The sequence below is a fragment of the Pleurodeles waltl genome, chromosome 4_1, assembly GCF_031143425.1.
Source record: "Pleurodeles waltl isolate 20211129_DDA chromosome 4_1, aPleWal1.hap1.20221129, whole genome shotgun sequence".
NCBI classification, from domain to species: domain Eukaryota; kingdom Metazoa; phylum Chordata; class Amphibia; order Caudata; family Salamandridae; genus Pleurodeles; species Pleurodeles waltl.
Window position 1 is genome coordinate 869,743,006 of NC_090442.1, and position 17,606 is coordinate 869,760,611.

Sequence of the window (17,606 nt, forward strand, 5' to 3'; positions counted from 1 at the left end):
ATGTTCTCGATGTTTATAGAGTGGGATTTTGAATGTGTTGAGTTTTATACTTTTTAACTGTTTTGGTACTGATAAATTGTTTACACATTTTTCCTAAGTTAAGCATTTTTGTTCTGGTTTCTGGCTACCAATGGTTGAGCTCAGGTATACATTATTGAGATGTAATTGGACCTAGTAAGAAATAGTGCCATTATTACATGAAGAGGGCTACCCTCAACTTCAACTAATATTCAAGTTTCACACAATCTGCATAATATAGGTGTCCATCGCTGGGTCATGGACAGTGTTGTTCTCAAGAATAGATGAGCCAAGGTGACACCAGTGATAAGGACTGAAACGGCATTTCAAAATACAGTCAATATTAAAGACTAGACTGACTCAAAAAAGGAGCTCCAGAGCAGTAAATTTGGAAACTATGAAGGTTTATTAAACTATTAAAGTGCATTACTGAAGACAAAAATATGGAGTCAGGTTTAAACAATTATTCATAAGACATGGAAATCAATTGCCGTTAAGGCATTTTAGCATTTACAATAGATGCACCAATTAGCTACGTCTGAATAGAATATTCTAATTTCAAAATATGTAGTAAATCAATTGAGAAATGGGCAGCATCCTTGGTAGAAACAAATAAAAGATTAGGCTTATTCACAAATTCAGGGGTACTTGTAACTAATTTCACTATAGAAAGCAAAAGGAATTGAAATAACACAGTCAGTATGAGGTGAGCAAATGCATCAAAACTGCAGTGAATCAGAGTTCAACATTATAAAACATCATATAGTACCACCACCCTAGCCCTATCCCCCTAACTCAATACTACTTATGCACCTTCTGAAATAATGTCATCGGAGATGTCAGAACAAATATGTTTCATAAACAATGAAGGCTCATGAGTGCATGAAAGACAGTGTGAGAGCGGAAAGAGCCTTGAAAGCATCTAAGGGCTTCCCCAAAGTTCTTTGAGAACATCATTACAGAACAAACATTGCACAATGACAAATCGCACAATGAATGTTATGCAACAATAGCTATGTTAAAACAATACGGAGTCAATGACTAATTGACTCCTAGTTTAGGAAACATAGTGCTGCACATCCCAGTTTTTTTCGTTTTAATTGCAAATGACTCGTATTAAAACGCATATATGCTAATAACTCCTAGTGAAATACTCCAAGAAATGTTCCTTGTAATCTTTACCTATCATCCCATGTTTGCCACATGTGAAAAGCCAATGGGAAATGAAAACTGAAGGGCCAGTATTCAGATTCCAAATGCAGAGCTCAAAGCAATTTAAGTTCTCCAATTCATTCTGAATGATTCTTCTTCTAATTAAGGGGTAAAACATTAATATGCTGGATTTCTTGCTAGGTTTGTTTGAATTTCTATGAACTTCCCACAATGTATGCTACATTTTATAAACAATACACACAAAGAATAGAACTGCGTCTGGCAGGTATTAGCCCATAACCAGGTGGTGAGGCGGAATGTATGCGTAAAGTTACTTAGACGGTGCCCCTAATTTAAATTAGGTGGGGTCTTGTGTTTATGCTAAGAGATTAGAATTGCGCTGAAGTAGTTGATATTACTGAAGGAAGATGTGGTTTGATTGAACTTACTTCTATTTTAGAATTCCCCGAAATATCGCTGGATATTGCTGACTGTGCAATCGTGTGGTCTTTAATGCCCCACACTCTCTTCCTATACACATATTGACAAATGTCACACTACAAAAGACAACACAGATCTCACTACCTGGTGTAATTTCACTTAGATTTCGATGGTGAGGAGTTTAATTTCCACGCAAAACTTCGTCAGCTTAAATGAATATTTTAGGTAAGGATCATTAACACTGTTTAGTGATACTCACTAAAGTGTAGATGTGATTAATATCCCAATGGCGAGCCAGTAAAAGAAGCTTTAAGACCCAATCTCACAGTGGCGGCCACTTGTCAACAGGGTGGCGGGGCAGGAGGGTATAAGAAAAAATATAGAATAAAAAAAACTTATCTTTCAAGCACACAGGCTTCCAAACTCTCCTCCAATCACGATGCTGCTGTCAACAGCATGACAGCAGCGTCGTGATTGGTCTATATGCCCTGCTTCGGTGCTCAGACAGGGAGTTGGGCTTTGTGCACTTTCTCCCCTCGGCTGTTCAATACAGCGAGCGGGGTGGAGAAATGCAAAGTATGCATGACCTGTTTGGCTGGCGCAACACGGCCGGCCAAAGCATCATGCGCACTTATGCGCACATAGTCCTCCTCCAGCCCAACCCCGCCCTCCCAAGGGAAAATAAAATTATAGTAGTGTTGCATTATTATCATTTTATTTTTCCCTTTCCTTCACTGCATAAAGCAGTGTGGCGATGCGCCTCCGCCTTAGCCTTAGCGGAGGAGCTGCTGCTGCTGTCTCATAATACATGGCTGAAAATCGGCTTATTCTACCCCTGAATACAGTAGTTTTTACAGAGACGATGGCACCTAATTGGAATCATATGATAGGCATTTGCCTTCTTCAGATACACTAAAATAATAGTGGTCTCTGAAAATGTCACTGACACCACTCCTGCATAATTATACACCTTGACACAGATTCTGTGCAGACCATGCGTGGCTAAACTTATTAAAGTGGCCTTTCTCTATCGCCCACGTCTCGCAAATATCTAATTGCATCTGTCTTTTTGATTTAGCATGGACTTGCCACTGAGCTAAAGCCTCAGCATAGAGACAGTCACACCTCAGTCATTAGCACACACGAATTACTAATAAAGGAAATTACTTTTTTTGAGCAGCATGAATTCTTTTATGGGGTATAAGTGATGCATATCCTTTCAGTAGGCTTATTACTGTATAGAGCAGTAAAATTGCAGGGTAAGAATCAGATCAGCTTAATCTTCATGGTGCGGATAAACATATCCACATGATGCTTATAATGAAAGGATTTAAATTGTTTTAGAGGACTCAAGTGTTTTTAAGGAGCACGTTTTCTTCCATTTTGATGAATAAATCTTCTCATTATGAATATGAGGCTTTGTCTACTATATATCAGATGCTTTAGAGCTCCTCTATGGTAATATATTTCTAGAAAATTTAATATGTTGTGAGATTTGGAAAACTGCAGATTGCACAAAAACACTGTAATTAATTGGTATTTTTTACTTTTTTCAGAAGCAAAAGTTGCATTTCAACGTAGGACCAAAACAAAGATGCTACTTATTGTAACTCTAAGAGTGGGTTGTAGTGGTTACTTTATCTCCGATTGTCCCCAGACCACTTTTCTCCATCAGAGACGTATATCAGTATGATATTCGTATGCAATAAATTACCCACTCACACACATATGTGAATATATTTATGCATCTGCATTTTATAATCTGGAACTTCACTGTTATCAGCCTCACACTGATAATTGTGAAATAATAAATATGCCACAGTGGCAGACTGACATCTCTGTTCAGTGTAAATAAAAAGTATTTCTATACAAGCATTCAAACTTGTCTTAGAAATGCACAAAGCTGTGATTAAGGATTGTTTTCTTCTACAGCATGTAATAGGAAGGCAGACAGGATATTGTTAGTTATCTAAAATGGTTTCGGAGTTTTGCTTAGTTATTGTATTGTGTTACATCATCTGTGAATACTAGCAATGCACCAATGCATCAATGCATCGTATAGGCCTAATTCACAAAGGGCCTCCACACTCTTGGCGCAGACCCTACAGTTGTGGGGGAGTCCCCGCTCTCCAGGCGAAATCTCTGCAACAAGAAATGCACAAGTGGGAGGCCCTTTATGAATAAGGCCCTATGTGTTTAAGTCAGACCCGATGAGATGGCGTACTTGATGCAAACCATCTGAGAGTGCCAAGTGGAAATCCTTTGCATGATGCATGAAGCTGAGCTTCTAAAAAATAAAGTCAACTTTATAGGCAAAACTACTAATCCCGTTCCTTGAGTTCTTCATTAAACCTTTTGAAACATTTATTGTGGACATGTTTTCAAATGTAGTTACTGTTTTCAAAACGTATTACAGGTTACGGATTACTTGAGGATGGGATGCGACTTCATCTGCGGCTGTGAATAACAAGAGGATGTTGTAAAGTCAATTGGAATCTCTGATTCAGAAATCTTCCCTTGCTTGGAATTGAGGTAAATCAATACAACCTATTTAGCCCTCCAGAACTGTCCTCTAGTATTTGTTTGGTGTGCAAATTCCACTGGTGTTCCATTCAAGCAATGTTAACCAATACAAGAGCTGTTGCAGCTGAGAGACATTGTTGGTGGAGGGGATAATATGTGAGAATATTTCATTACAGGGCACCAGGTCCGGAGATATGCTTACATCATTTCATATGGGTGCTGTTGCCACGGATAAACATGTCAATGAAGCAGAAGTGGTGTTAGATCGGCATGCAATGCTTGTTCCATGAAAGGTAAAGGAGGTGTATGGGTGGTAGATGATACATGTGGGAAGACGTAGGTGTGGTGCACGAGGGCCAGAGATGAGCTCTAATTTTGTCACTCTGTAAGCATGCTAGTGTTGCAAATAGAGGTATAGGATGTTAAGCTGGTTCGATTTGTAAGACGCCTTCACATCACATGGCTCTTCTGTATCACTATATTTGAGCTAGGTGTGAATAGGTCAGAAGTTGCCAGCAGCTTTCAAGAACTTTAAACTACAGACCAGCCAAGACTTGTTGTAACTAACAAGTAACCATAAAGGAAACAATGGTAAATGAGAAGAGATGACAAGGTGGCGTATATCACCCTTGAATTATGCTTTCTGTAAGATTTTATCTTTTATAGACTATAGAATATGAATGACGTTCTGTTATTAGCAATGTGGTTCAAAGCCTTCAGTTCTAGCATTCTAGAAAGCCTTTGTCATCTTACTCACACGAATAGTCATAATCAGGTGGTCTTCAACAGATCTAAGTGATATATAGGGGTGGGAGGAACTCGCGGATCTTCACTCTGTGGAATGCCATGGAGTTACTTAAAAGCTCAGCGAGATTCCATGAAATTCTGCGAGTGGTGGATTTGGTACGTCGTGCTGCTCATGCTGATTTTTATGGCTGGGAGCTTGTCTTGAGCTGTACATTCAGTGGAAATGGCGCCATGTGGCCACCAGAGGGCTCTACTTCTTCCTGCCACTCAAGTAGATTTTCTTTTCAAATGGTAGCTTTCTCAACACAAGTTGAAGCTTTCTCAGTGCAAGAGGTAGTAACCTGTTGTGACCACCCACACTGAGAAATCTCACCAGGAGGCACTCTAGCACTCGTTTTTATCACTCACACTCACAGACTTAGCGTTGGCAAGCCGCGCATGAAAAGAAACTCCACCACGTGGCAGTTGGGGGCATTTTTCTGGAACTCCAAGCAGAGCACAGAGTGGGCAAAACACAGTGAAGTCTGCTGGAGGAGCGGAGTTTACTACCCATCCCTAGTGATATGATGAAATGAGGTAATGAAATATACTGTAAAGGTATTTAATACAAATGGTCTAATACTGTTAAAATATGGTGTTAGCTTTGAAGGTGCAAAACTAGATGCATTGCACAGTTTTAGGTTGGTTGCCGTCTCCAGATACAACTGACTTGGGTTCAAAATAGACTGAGGGTCTGATTTAGATATTGGTGGATGGGTTACTCTGTCACCACGGTGACGGACATCCCATCCATTGAAGTCTAAATCCCATTATATCCTATGGGATTTAGATTTTGGCAGGCTGGATATTCATCACCACTGTGACAGAGTAAGCCTGATTTAGATATTGACTGATAGGTTGCTTCATTACAACTGTGACGGGTAACCCATCCGCTGAAATCTAATCAGGGGATTTAGATTTCAGCAGGCAGGAAGTCTGTTACCGTTGTGACAGAGTAACCCATCTGCCAATATCTAAATCAGGCCCTGCGTTTTCTGAGTTCAGCATTAGCAAAATACTTAGACTGAGTTTGTCCCCAGTATTGAAAAAAACAACCACTAATCAAGGTATGACTGGGATGAGTGTAGAAGAGCTGCGTCAGTTAGTTTGTTAATCTCAGGACAGAAATCTATGCTTGATCACTTCTTTTCTATTCGGCAGATGTACGAGAAGTTTCCTTTGAACCTCTTTTCCAGGTTGTCACCCCCAGTATTACCTGTAGGGGCAGTCTTGAAGGGGATGGCTTTAGAATTAGAAGCCACTAACACAAACATCTCTGCCTTTAACCAGTTCAGAACGAGCTTGCTTCCTCTAACCTAAGAATGGGTGCCCCCATACAGTTATGCCTGGCCTTCCTCCTCAAGTTAACCACTTAGGTAGTATCACCAACATACATCTGACAATCAAAATGATGTTCCTTGATGACCTGTGCCTACTGTTGTATAGAAACATTAAGAGAGAGAAGATAATGGTGCAACGAATAACCACATGTGGATTTTGTATTTAATGGATCTAGGTTTTCATATTGAAAGCAAGTGGTCAAGATGCGTTTAATACGAACTTTTACTTGGTATAATTGGACTGAAAAAGTGCCATGTGGATTATTTAGTACCTTTACTTAAAACTGCTTATTGAAAACATGTAATTTGAAGTGTAGTTAAACTTTCCAGAATAATATTTTGAAACTAGATACTATACTATTTTGTTCCTTATTTTACAATTGAGTGTCTGCTACAGTTGCAATTCATAGTGGTTTCCAGTATACCTTAATGTATAATGACAGATAATATTATATTAATTTATTAGGAAGTTGGTTGTTTTAGTGTAGTGTTGCTAGATAAATGATTAGATAACCGATCATTCCAACTCTAGCCCATTAACATTTGGGGCAATACTCTTGTCACAGTTCATAAGCATAGTACTCTGCACTAAACTGTAACATACAGTAAATAGTACACTATGTTTATTAATATTTCTTTCATTCATATATATAGTTTCATGAGATGATTATTTTATCTCAGTGATAAGGTGTCTGAAGAAAGCTGTCTGACAAAGATGTAAGACATATTAGTCTTTCATAAGCAACAGTGCTATTAGATTATCAACCTTATTTTGAATTTGATTGACAGGATTTACATATGCCTGAAAGCCTGTGGCACTTGAAATACAGGAGAAGGATATCTGACACTTTTTGACAGCGTATCCTGTCAGCCAACGTCTACGTAATGCCCTTAGTTATCAATGCTATGATGATTTTAATATAATTTTACTATAAGGAGTTGTTTCTAAAAACAGATGTTTGGCAATTATTTCAATTTGCCTTATGGTGCCAATACCTTTCCAGACCTTATTGATACTTACTCTAGCTTGTTTTGAACCAGATCGGAAAGTGTTCAGATGCACCTGTTGTGTGCACCCACAAGACAGTGGCTACCCCATCTTTTACGTTGGTTGCCATCCCAATTACTGTCCAAAGAGGCTCCAGAAGAGACAATGATCAATAGTGTCAAAGGCAGCTGGCACGTCCAAGCTCGTAGGTATGCCAGCTGTTCATTTGTTTCATTTCCTATGTAGAATAGCTATTGTGTGATGCAAACCTACACTAATTGTAAATCAGACTGATATCATGCATCCTCACTGTACCCTGCAGGCAAGTGAGAACATTTTCTATAATGTGGATTTGAGCCAACACAAAACTTTCCAACAAGATCACAGATCTTGAACTAGATGGTGTGATCCTGTCTGTCAAGGAAAAGGAGAAGTTGACGAAACCGCATGTGACTATACTGCGTGGATGCCAAATAAATAGTAATTGTATCTGGTACCATAAGAAACATTGGCTTTCGTGTTGTAGAAGGTGCACATCACATTTATAGGAGTTTATGGCAAAAAGGACTATTCTATAAATGATGAGCAATGTCAGTATATTGTAATAAAGGTGGCAGATCAGACTGGACATATATGTTACAGATAAGAAGTGTAATTGGATGTGTTTTGGCATTGTGGTTAGAAGAGAGTGTATGATTTGAGTTGATTGTGAGTCTTATGGAAATGCTTTCTTTACCCGATGAAACTTTTCATGTTGAGTTGACTTGAGATAAATTAGGACATTTTCCTATGACATGATGAATGATGCATTGCTCACTGATTCAAATATAGGGGGTTACATCAATTAGGAAAATGGTTGGACTGTTCTAGTAGAATTATTTAATGGGGGAAAGCAAATGTATCATCTTTTTTCGGGCACGTAGATCACTTAGTGGGACTAAGGAGCTAGGGAAGATGGAAGCTTGTTGCAGCTTTCCCTGCACTGGGGTTGCATGAAATGGGTCGTTGCAATCCTGAAATCACTTCAAATGTATCAAGCATGAACAACTCAATTCTGGGGCAACTAAGTATTAGCTCGAAGTGAACTAAGGGGAGCTACATAAAAAATCATTTTTAAAGCCTTTGTAAAACTTAAAACGTGTTGACATTTCTGTAATATTCCTTACATCGTTCATAAAAGGTTCCATATTGAGCTAGCCATAATGGAAAATATCTTCCCTCCTGCCCTTTTCTTTGAATTTTAGGGGGCATCAGGAGATCCTTTCCCTACAGTTTTTAATTTTCTTTTTGGAAAGTATGGTATGACCCTCTGCTTTAGGTAATTCAGGGTGGAGCCAAAAAACCTTTGTGTGCCATCGTGAGCTATGGAAGCCAGTGCGGTCTTCGAGCTGTGGAAATGTCTGTGGTTTCAGTGAAATTAAAAACTGCCTATACTGCAGAATTCTGCAGTACTTGAAGCTTGCTGACATTTCTTACATATCAGTGGCATTTTAGAAGTACCCTGGGTGTTATCTATAGTTTGATTATAAACAGAAAACATTGATAATTCAGGGTTGTCAATTGCACCGTGGCCCAGGGTGTCTTCAACCAGTCCTGTTTTCAAGCCAATACGATCAAGCAAGCCAGTACTCATAGATCCATGCATTTAATAAGGAAAGTGAAACTTCAAGTCCTGGCGTGCTTAGCGCTATTGTCTGAAAAATTGGACCTTGACATAAGTCACTTGCAGGACAGAACGTCACTTGTAAGTATATTGTGAGGAGGTGTATTCGGAACCACTTAATTGTCCCAGATTTTTTTTATTTTAGATGTCCTGGTTAAAGCGTCTCTGCTGTGATATCGTCTAATCGAATCTCACCCCAAGTAAGTTTCTGTCAACATGTTTCTTAGCTGTAATTGCCAGTACCCATCTTTAAAAATAAGGCCTGCTGCTGCACAGCTGGGCTGAGATGCCCTGCATTGGTTACATGCAAACACGTTTTCACATGCTTACGCATAGGTGTGCAGGCTGAGTGAAAAAGACTGTTGTTTGGCTCACCCTAGTAGCTCTGCACTAGTAGTTTTGCCACAGATGGGATAGCCTGTGAAGGAGTACAATTTGATTATCATCTAAAGAGTGGTATCCTCTTTGTGTTTTGTAAGATTGCAGCCCTTGACTGTATGTCACTTTGAGTAAGAACTGTGCAAAATACATTTTTGGATTGGCGCAACATAGAAATGTGATTGACATGACTTTTCCTATGTTTGAAAGGATCCTGAGAGTATAATATATTGATTTGGCCACATATGGCCTGTTTGATGTACTTTGTCATTGATAATATTTCGCTGGGACAACCTCAATGAGGTTCAGGTTTGAACTACCCTGCTGGGCCAAGTTGATTATTCTGCTGGCCATCTCAAAAGTTCAAAAACGTCCCCTGGTAATAGGCCCATTTTGTGAAATAGGTTCTGTTATTGGTCAAGAGGGGTGAAATCCTATTCAGGCAACAACCACCTTCCTCATCAGGGTGAACCACCAAGTCACTAAATTAACCTGTGCTTAACTCTCTGGTAGATTAGCACAAAAGCAGTCAAGAGTAACTTAGAGGCAATGTATAAAGTATTTATGGAGCACACCAACAGTAATAAAATGAGAACACAGGGGCTGCAATGCAGACTTACCTAGAGATGCTGTGCTGTATTAATTCCAAGGAGCCACCTGCCTAGAGGTGGTGAATAAAGGACTTGTGTTGGGATGTGTCATGCTGTGTTGGTTCTAATGAAGCCCCCAGTCTGCAGCTGCTGGTGTGAGGACTTACACTGGGATGCGGAGTGATGCTTCTCACTGACTTGAAGCCTCTGGTCAGCCTGTTGTGCCCCTGTAGCTCAGAACAGGAGGCCAGTCGACTGGGCCTTGGAGACACTCTGGTGGTCCTGGGTTCAAGCAGCAAGGCAGGCCTCAGGCAGCAGTGCAGTCCTCAAACAGCTGGGCAGTCCTAAGGTAGCACGGCATCCTGAGACAGCTGGGCAGTCCTTCTCGTAGGGTCTGCAGGCCCAGGAGTGTTCTGATGGGTGGGTCTCAGGATCCAATATTTATACCTGATGCCAGCTTTCAAGTGGGAGAAACTTCTAGACTTCCTCCCACTTCTGGTTCGGGAATTTCCTTCCTTCTCCTGCCCAGGTCCCAGGTTGTCTGGGAGTGATAAAAGTCTAGTGTGAAGTTCTTTGATAGTGCAGAAGGCAGCCCCTTTTGATGTGCAAGTGTGGTAGGTAACAGTTCCGCCCCACCCATACTGTTAAGATGGCCCATCCAGCTAACACTCAGTCCCCCTTTGTGACACTGTCTGGGAGGAATACATATAAGCCAAATGCCAACAACACCTAGATATGTGACTGAGGAAACAGGCTGCAGGTACTATACGGTTAGGACAAGAAAATACCACCTTTCTAAAGTGGCATTTTCAGAATTGTGACGTATAATTTGATGTTCCTATTAAAGAGGATTTTAAATTACAATTCTTCAGAGACTGAATTTAACATTTATACCTGTTCCCAAGCAAATGTTATTACTTATGAAATATAACAAGCTAAGCCAATATCATTCTATGGGAGAGGTAGGCCTTGCTGTAGTGAAAAACTAAATTAAAAGTGTTTCAAAACCAGGACATGTAAAACTTAAAAGTACATGTCTAACTTGTTTAAGTACAATGCATCCAAAGGGCTCTTTAGGGCCTACCATAAGAGTGATTTATATGTTGTAAAAATGAAGGTTTAGGCCAGGCAAAAGCTTTATTTTGCAGGTCAAACTGTCTGTTTAAACTGTGCATAGGCTGCAAAGGAAGGCCTGAGACAGATTTAGAAAGATTACTTAAATGGGTGGCATAGTAAATGCTGCAGGCCAAATAGTAGTATTTTATTTAGATCCCCTGGATACATGTAGTACTACTGTAGCAGTGACTTATAAATAATTCAAATGAGCCAATTGAAACTGAATGTAAGCTAATTCTACTAGATTTAAAGAAGTGAGCACAAGCCCTATAGCACTGTTTTGTAGTGGTAAAGTGTACTAGTCCTCGGGCCAACAAAAACAAATTTACAGATTTAAAAAAACAGGAGTCAAGAAGGCAAAAGGGTTGGGGAAGGGCACTCTAAGGGTGACAGGTGGAAGAGAAGAGACTAGCCTTCTTCTGGTAGAGGGAAGAAGTGGGATTGAAGAAGTTTAGGATGATTAGCTAACACTCACTGACAAGCCTGAGCATGCACTTCTCAAAGGAACAAAAGGGGAACAGGCAGACTTCTGACATCAATCACACCATGGGTTCCATTTGAAGTCTTAGACAAAAGGAATCAGTTTTGCAGCATGAGATAACGATGTGGGTAATACAATCACAGTTTTTTGAGGCCACCACTTGAGTCTGCATCTTTAAAAATCCCAAGATACCACACAAGGATGTGGGCAAATCTTTGGAATGCTCACAGGAAATGGTAAGGGGTGGAGGGTCATGCAACATCCCCGAATTAGGCAGAGATGCCCACTCTACCATTTTTATTTCACTGCATAGTGCAAAGATTTGAAGAGAAACTCGAACTTAAAAATAGGAAAGGCAACAAACCCACTGTTTCGATGAACATCTTTGGATGTTAACAGACCCAATGTGTTGATGAACCCCTGTTTGGAGTGGTGAGACTCTGAACTTGTATCCCTTGTACACTAATGGACTCTTTCTCCAGGCACAGTAGCACTGGCCTTCCCACTTCCCCTGGAAGAATGTAGAGGGTCAATATGCTGGGTACCTTGAAGAAAAGGGTTCCCTAGGAATTATGAGGAGGAATGCTGTGTTGAGTATCCCTGATAGTATGTCCCATTGACTTCAGCTGGAAGCACAGGAAACCCTGGGGCCTAGGAATTTGCAGGAAGAGACTAGCTTTAGGGCAATTGGTTATTGCTGAAGGAAGATACAAGTTACAGAGACTACCAACAGCTAGGACAAGAAGATAGGTCCTTTGCTCTTTATACCTTCTAGGAGGAAAGCGCAGAGGTCAGGAGATGAGGTAAGTAATTGTGAGTAAAGTGCGTATAAAAATCATTAAGCATCAATGTTACAAACAAAAACTTGGTTGCATGACACACTACTAGGGGCAAAGGAAAATAAATCCCATGCAAGGCCCATTAGTTCTGAGATCTTCAAAAAGACGGAGGCTCTTGTATGCAGCATATTGTGAGTTCATCACAGGCGCCTTGGCCTGGAGGCATTCATTGTCATCAAGACATTCCACTTTCCTACAAGCTCCTGGGGAGCTTGTAAGGCAGTGAGTCCCATTTAGATTTATTACAACGATCATCGCTTTAGAATCCTTGAGAAATGAAGGGCACCACTTTGCTCACAACTGCGAAAATTCTTTAATTCATGTATTTAAATACGCTGTCCTTGTTATACATTAGTGCACTACAGATTGGGCTTGACACAGTGCTGAATGTTTTTGTGTGCTAGTAAATATGTTTGACAGTGATACCATTATAAATGTTTTGCTGACAACTTAGGCTTTGTTTATATAATATGATGTACATTTACAATTACAGTTACATATGATGTTCAATAGTGAGCATAAAGTTGAAATATAGTTCCGGGAACAAAAATGTGTTCACATTGTGAGAGCATTTTTGCATCTCCAAACCCTGCATGATGTATTGCAGAACAACCCAAACCTGTGCCTTCATTTATATATGAGGCAGGTGGGATTTGAGCATAAAGATCACTTGGACTGTAACCTGCAGGCAGGTAACTTAATAAGAGAATGATGTTAGTCATTTTTTATTTATGTATTTCCTGAACACAGCACTTAGGGAAAGATCATGCAGAGCTTATTGAACCTTTGCCAAACAAATAATGGTGCAAGATTGGTAATGCACCCAATGACACACCACTTGTTTTTTAATTAACTAAATCTGTGCTTGTATGCCGCCTTAACCATAAACTGTGCACATACACATCACATAATAGATAACTGCTGTTTGCCTAATGCGAGAAATTGGGTTGTTAGTTGAAGAGGTGTGAGCTCTTCTCAAGCAACCACCCCAATCCTTGTCAGGGTCAACCATGTAAGTCATTAATATAACCTGTGCTTAAATCTCTGGCAGCTTGGCATAAAAGCAGTCAGGCTTAACTTAGAGACAATGTGTAAAGACATGCAGCACTTAATAATAAAGTGAAGACATAACACACTAATGTAGAATAATAGAGTAGAATGTAATAAATTATTTGACATCAAAACAGCAAAAATCCAATCGGTAGAACCTGATATATGCAATTTCAAAGATTTAAGGTAAGTATAACTCCTAAATGCACAAAGTGCCACTAGCGGTTATCTGGTCACGCGAGTTCAAGCCTATTGCAATGTTGCTCAGGCTGAACATAGGGTTCAGGTTAGTACTGCTGAAAAAAGTTTCCTTCTCAAAGTCCAGTGCAATGAGTCCCAGGAGCTTGGGAGGCGCCTCCTGGGAATCAGTGGCTCCGTCTTGCAAAGTCCAGCAAGGCTCAGGGAGGTTCAGTTGCAGGTCCAACCATGTCCAGTTGCAGCAGATCAGCTGTCCATTTGCAGGGAGGCCATATATATCTGTGTCTCTGAATAGATCAGAAGCTGACCTTTGGAGTCAATTTAGGTACCTTGGGATTAAGTGAGCAGATCCAGTCCTCCTTCTCAGACAGCAGGGGAGGCCTCAGGTAGCAAGGCAGCCCTCTAGCAGCAGGGCAGTCCATCTTCTTGTAGTAACTGAAGGTCCAGGAGCGTTCTGAAGAGTGGGTATCAGGATCCAATATTTATAAAAGGTGCCAGCATTGCAGTGGGAGAAACTTCTAGACATTCCCCACCCGGTTCTGGGGTTTCCTTACTTCTCCTACCCAGGCCCCAAGATGTCTAAGGTCACAAAAGGCTAGTGTGAAGTTCTTTGTGAATGCAGGTTGCAGCCTCTATGGACAGTCAAGTATGGTAGGTGAGAGCTCCACATCCATCCGTGTCAGGATGGCTCATCCTACAACCACCAATACCCCTTTGTGACGCTGTCTGGAAAGAATACGCGAAGGCCAACTGCCAACTACACCAAGTCATGTGACACAGTGTGCAGACACCAAATGGTTAGGACAAGAAAATGCCAACTTTATAAAAGTAGCATTTTCAGAGTTGTGATTTAGAATTGGACTTTGCTATTAAATAGGGCTTTAAATTACAATTTGTTTGAGTGTAATCAGAAGTTATCATTTATTAAATGTAATACGTTAAACCAGAGTTATCCCGTGGTTTCTAGAGGTGTGCCTTTGAAGTGCACAGATGCCTCATCTTCCTGACCCTGGCTCCAGACTAGCTGCAGGGGATATGCAGACCATTGTGTGAAGACAGGACACAGCCTATATAAGTGTAAGTGGGGCTGGGCCAAGCCCCTCCCACCCGTCCTGCCAGTGATGGGCCATCTATGTGGATGAATGCATAAAGCCCAACTGTCAACTACACACAGCCATATTACTCGGAGACAGGCTGCAGGCACCAAATGGCTAAGGCAAGAAAATGCCAACTTGCCAGAAGTGGCATTTACAGAATTGCAATTTAAAATCCAACTTCACCATAAGTTAAGATTTTAAATTGTGATTCCAGAAACACCAAACATGAATTGGTTATTCCTTCCCATTTGGAAAATTATACAAATAATGGGTCATAAAACGACTCCAATGTTATCCTAGTACTTGCAGAAATGAATTTAGTTGCATTTCCCTATCAGGACATGTAAATCCTAAAAGTGCATGTTCAACTTTTACAATACACCGCACCCTGCCTTATGGGCTGTTTAGGAGCTCCATTGGGGATAACTTATATGTATTAAAAACTAAGCTTCCCGCCTTGCCAAGGGCTTATATTGCCATGTCAAAATGGCAGTTTTAAACAGCACACAGGATGTAGTTGCAGGCCTGAGACATGTTTAAAGGCTACGTAAGAGAGTGGCACAATAAGTGCTGTAGACCCACTAGTAACATTAAATATACAATCCGTGGATGTATGTAACACCACTTTACTAGGGACGTATAAGTAAATTAAATGTGGCAATTAGGTGTAAGCTAATTTTAACATCTTTAAAGAGAAAGTCCAAGCACTTTAGCACTGGTTAACAGTGGGAAAGTGCATAGAGTCCTAAAACTCTATAAAAACGGGTTAAGTCTAGACTTAGTTAAACATTGCCAACTTAATAGAATAGTTTTGAAAAATTCTGAGGGGGGGGGGCGATGATTAATTTTTTCCCCTGGGGGGGTGCAGCATTAGCAAGTTTGAAGGCCACTGTTCTATGGTGTGAACCGAGCCAAAATTCAGTGGAGCACTGTACACAGTTAAAGACAAGCATAAAGTCAATAAGTGATAAAAGTAGCTGAGTTATGAGTTAATGCATTGTAATGTAATATTCTTTAAAGGGGTGAGTCCCTAACTCTTTCATAAATTGCTGGTGCTGATGAATACAGGTATGTTGTTTCAGATCCCGGTTGCACAGATGGAAAAGGCCTATTGCCTTTGTAGTTTTTTCTATTTGTTTCAAGTGGCCCAGTGTTGTTTTGTTGTTGGACCTGACCCCACTACAGGGTCATGCCCTCCCCCTGCCCTTTTTACTGAATTAATTTTTGTTGGATTTAGGACTCTAGGCACTTTACCACTGCTAACCAGTGCTAAAGTACATACACTCTCTGCTTAAAACATGGTAACATTGGACCACCCAAAATTGCCACGTTTAATTAGCTTATAAGCCCCTAGTAAAGTGCACTACATGTGCCCAGGGCCTGTAAATTTAAAGCTACTAGTGAGCCTACAGCACTGATTGTGTCCCCCAGTTCAGTGGCCCTTTAAACATGATTCAGGCCTTCCATTGCAGATCCCGTGTGTGCAGTTTTAAACTGCCATGTCCACCTGGCCAGTCATCCCACTCGCCAGGCCCAAACCTTCCTTTTTAATACACATAAATCACCCCCTAAGGTTGGCCCTAGGCAGCCCCAAGGGCGGAGGCAGTGATCTAAAAAGTTGGACATCCACTATTAAGTTTGTTCAGGTAGTGAATTAAGTCATTTTTCACTACTACTGCACGGCCTATCTCTCCCATAGGTTAATATTAGCAGTGCCTTGTTACGTTTTATAAGTGTAATTTCCAATTGAGAAGAAATGGGACCCACAAATATAATGTCTCTGGAACCACCATATAAAATCACAACGTATAGTGCAGTCAGATTTTAAATTGTAATTCAGAAAATGCTACTTTTAGAACGTTTTGTTTACTTTTAATCATCTAGTGCCTTCTGTTTCTAAATACACGTCAGAGTGGGTGACAGCTGGGCTCTTGTGCATTCCCTCCAGAAGGTGTGACTGAGTGGCCATCTGCATATTGATGACCGGACGGGAGGGAGGAGCGGACACTTAAAACCGAATGGGCTCATCCCTCACAAGGGGCTGCATAATCCCCTGTAGTGTGTCTGGAGCCAGGGCAGGAAGGGCGGGGACTTCAAAGGCCTTTCTTTGAAGTCTCCCCCACTTCAAAGGCAACACTGCGTATAAGAAATTGACTTTTGACCCTACCAAATCAGTACACTTCTGGACCTGAGGACATTCTGCCAGGAAGAAGGACTGCTTTGCTGCTAAAGGGACTGTACATTTGCTGGACTCCTGCTTTGTTGTGCCTGCTCTGCTGCCTGCTACCCTCCTTGCTTCAGAGTGAGAAGGACTGAACCTGCATCTCTACATCCCCAGAACCAAAGTGACTCCAAGGCCTTCCTGGCTTGCCTCATCTTCTGAAGTATAAGGGGCATCAAAGGCTTCACTCAACTCTACTACAGCTTCTGCACTCTGCCTACTGTGAGTCCTACCCTGCCAAGTTGTGCCAATCCAGTCCTGGGCCCTTGGAAGTGGGTTCTGCAGCTGGGTTCTACAGAAATCCATGCATTGTCGCCACTGTGCCATTTGAAATCGCTGCATCTCTCCTCTATGCCAACGCATTGCCGCTGAGGACAAAGACAGCACAGCACCAACTGCATGGCTCAGATCCATTATATCACACTCAGCCCGGATGCAACACCTTCACGTTGCCGGCTGCACCTTCATTGCAAAAGGTTTGATGCTGCACCTCTCCTCAAGGACATCATACCGACAACTGCATGGCTCGATGACGACACATCCCTGACTGTGATATCTGGAAGAAACGCATTGCCTTTACATAGTCCCCTCTGCTCCTTGCATCGGATCTTCGACATCAACGCAACCCTCCACACAAGGTACTTTTTCAGCCTGGCAGAGTTGGTCTCTGTAGCCAGTCCGTGCTCCATCGTAGTCTGCCTGAACATTTGGATTTACCCCAGTCT

General features: G+C 41.2%; 1 protein-coding gene across 1 annotated transcript in view; it reads left to right on the forward strand.

Moving 5' to 3' along the window:
• The window catches only part of MGAT4C (MGAT4 family member C), a 943,730-nt gene that overhangs the window by 226,323 nt on the left and 699,801 nt on the right, over window positions 1-17,606 (forward strand). Inside the window, exon 2 of the mRNA XM_069229623.1 lies at window positions 4,028-4,143. The gene's annotated coding sequence lies outside the window, so the exon portion shown is untranslated. The remainder of the gene's footprint in view (window positions 1-4,027; window positions 4,144-17,606) is intronic.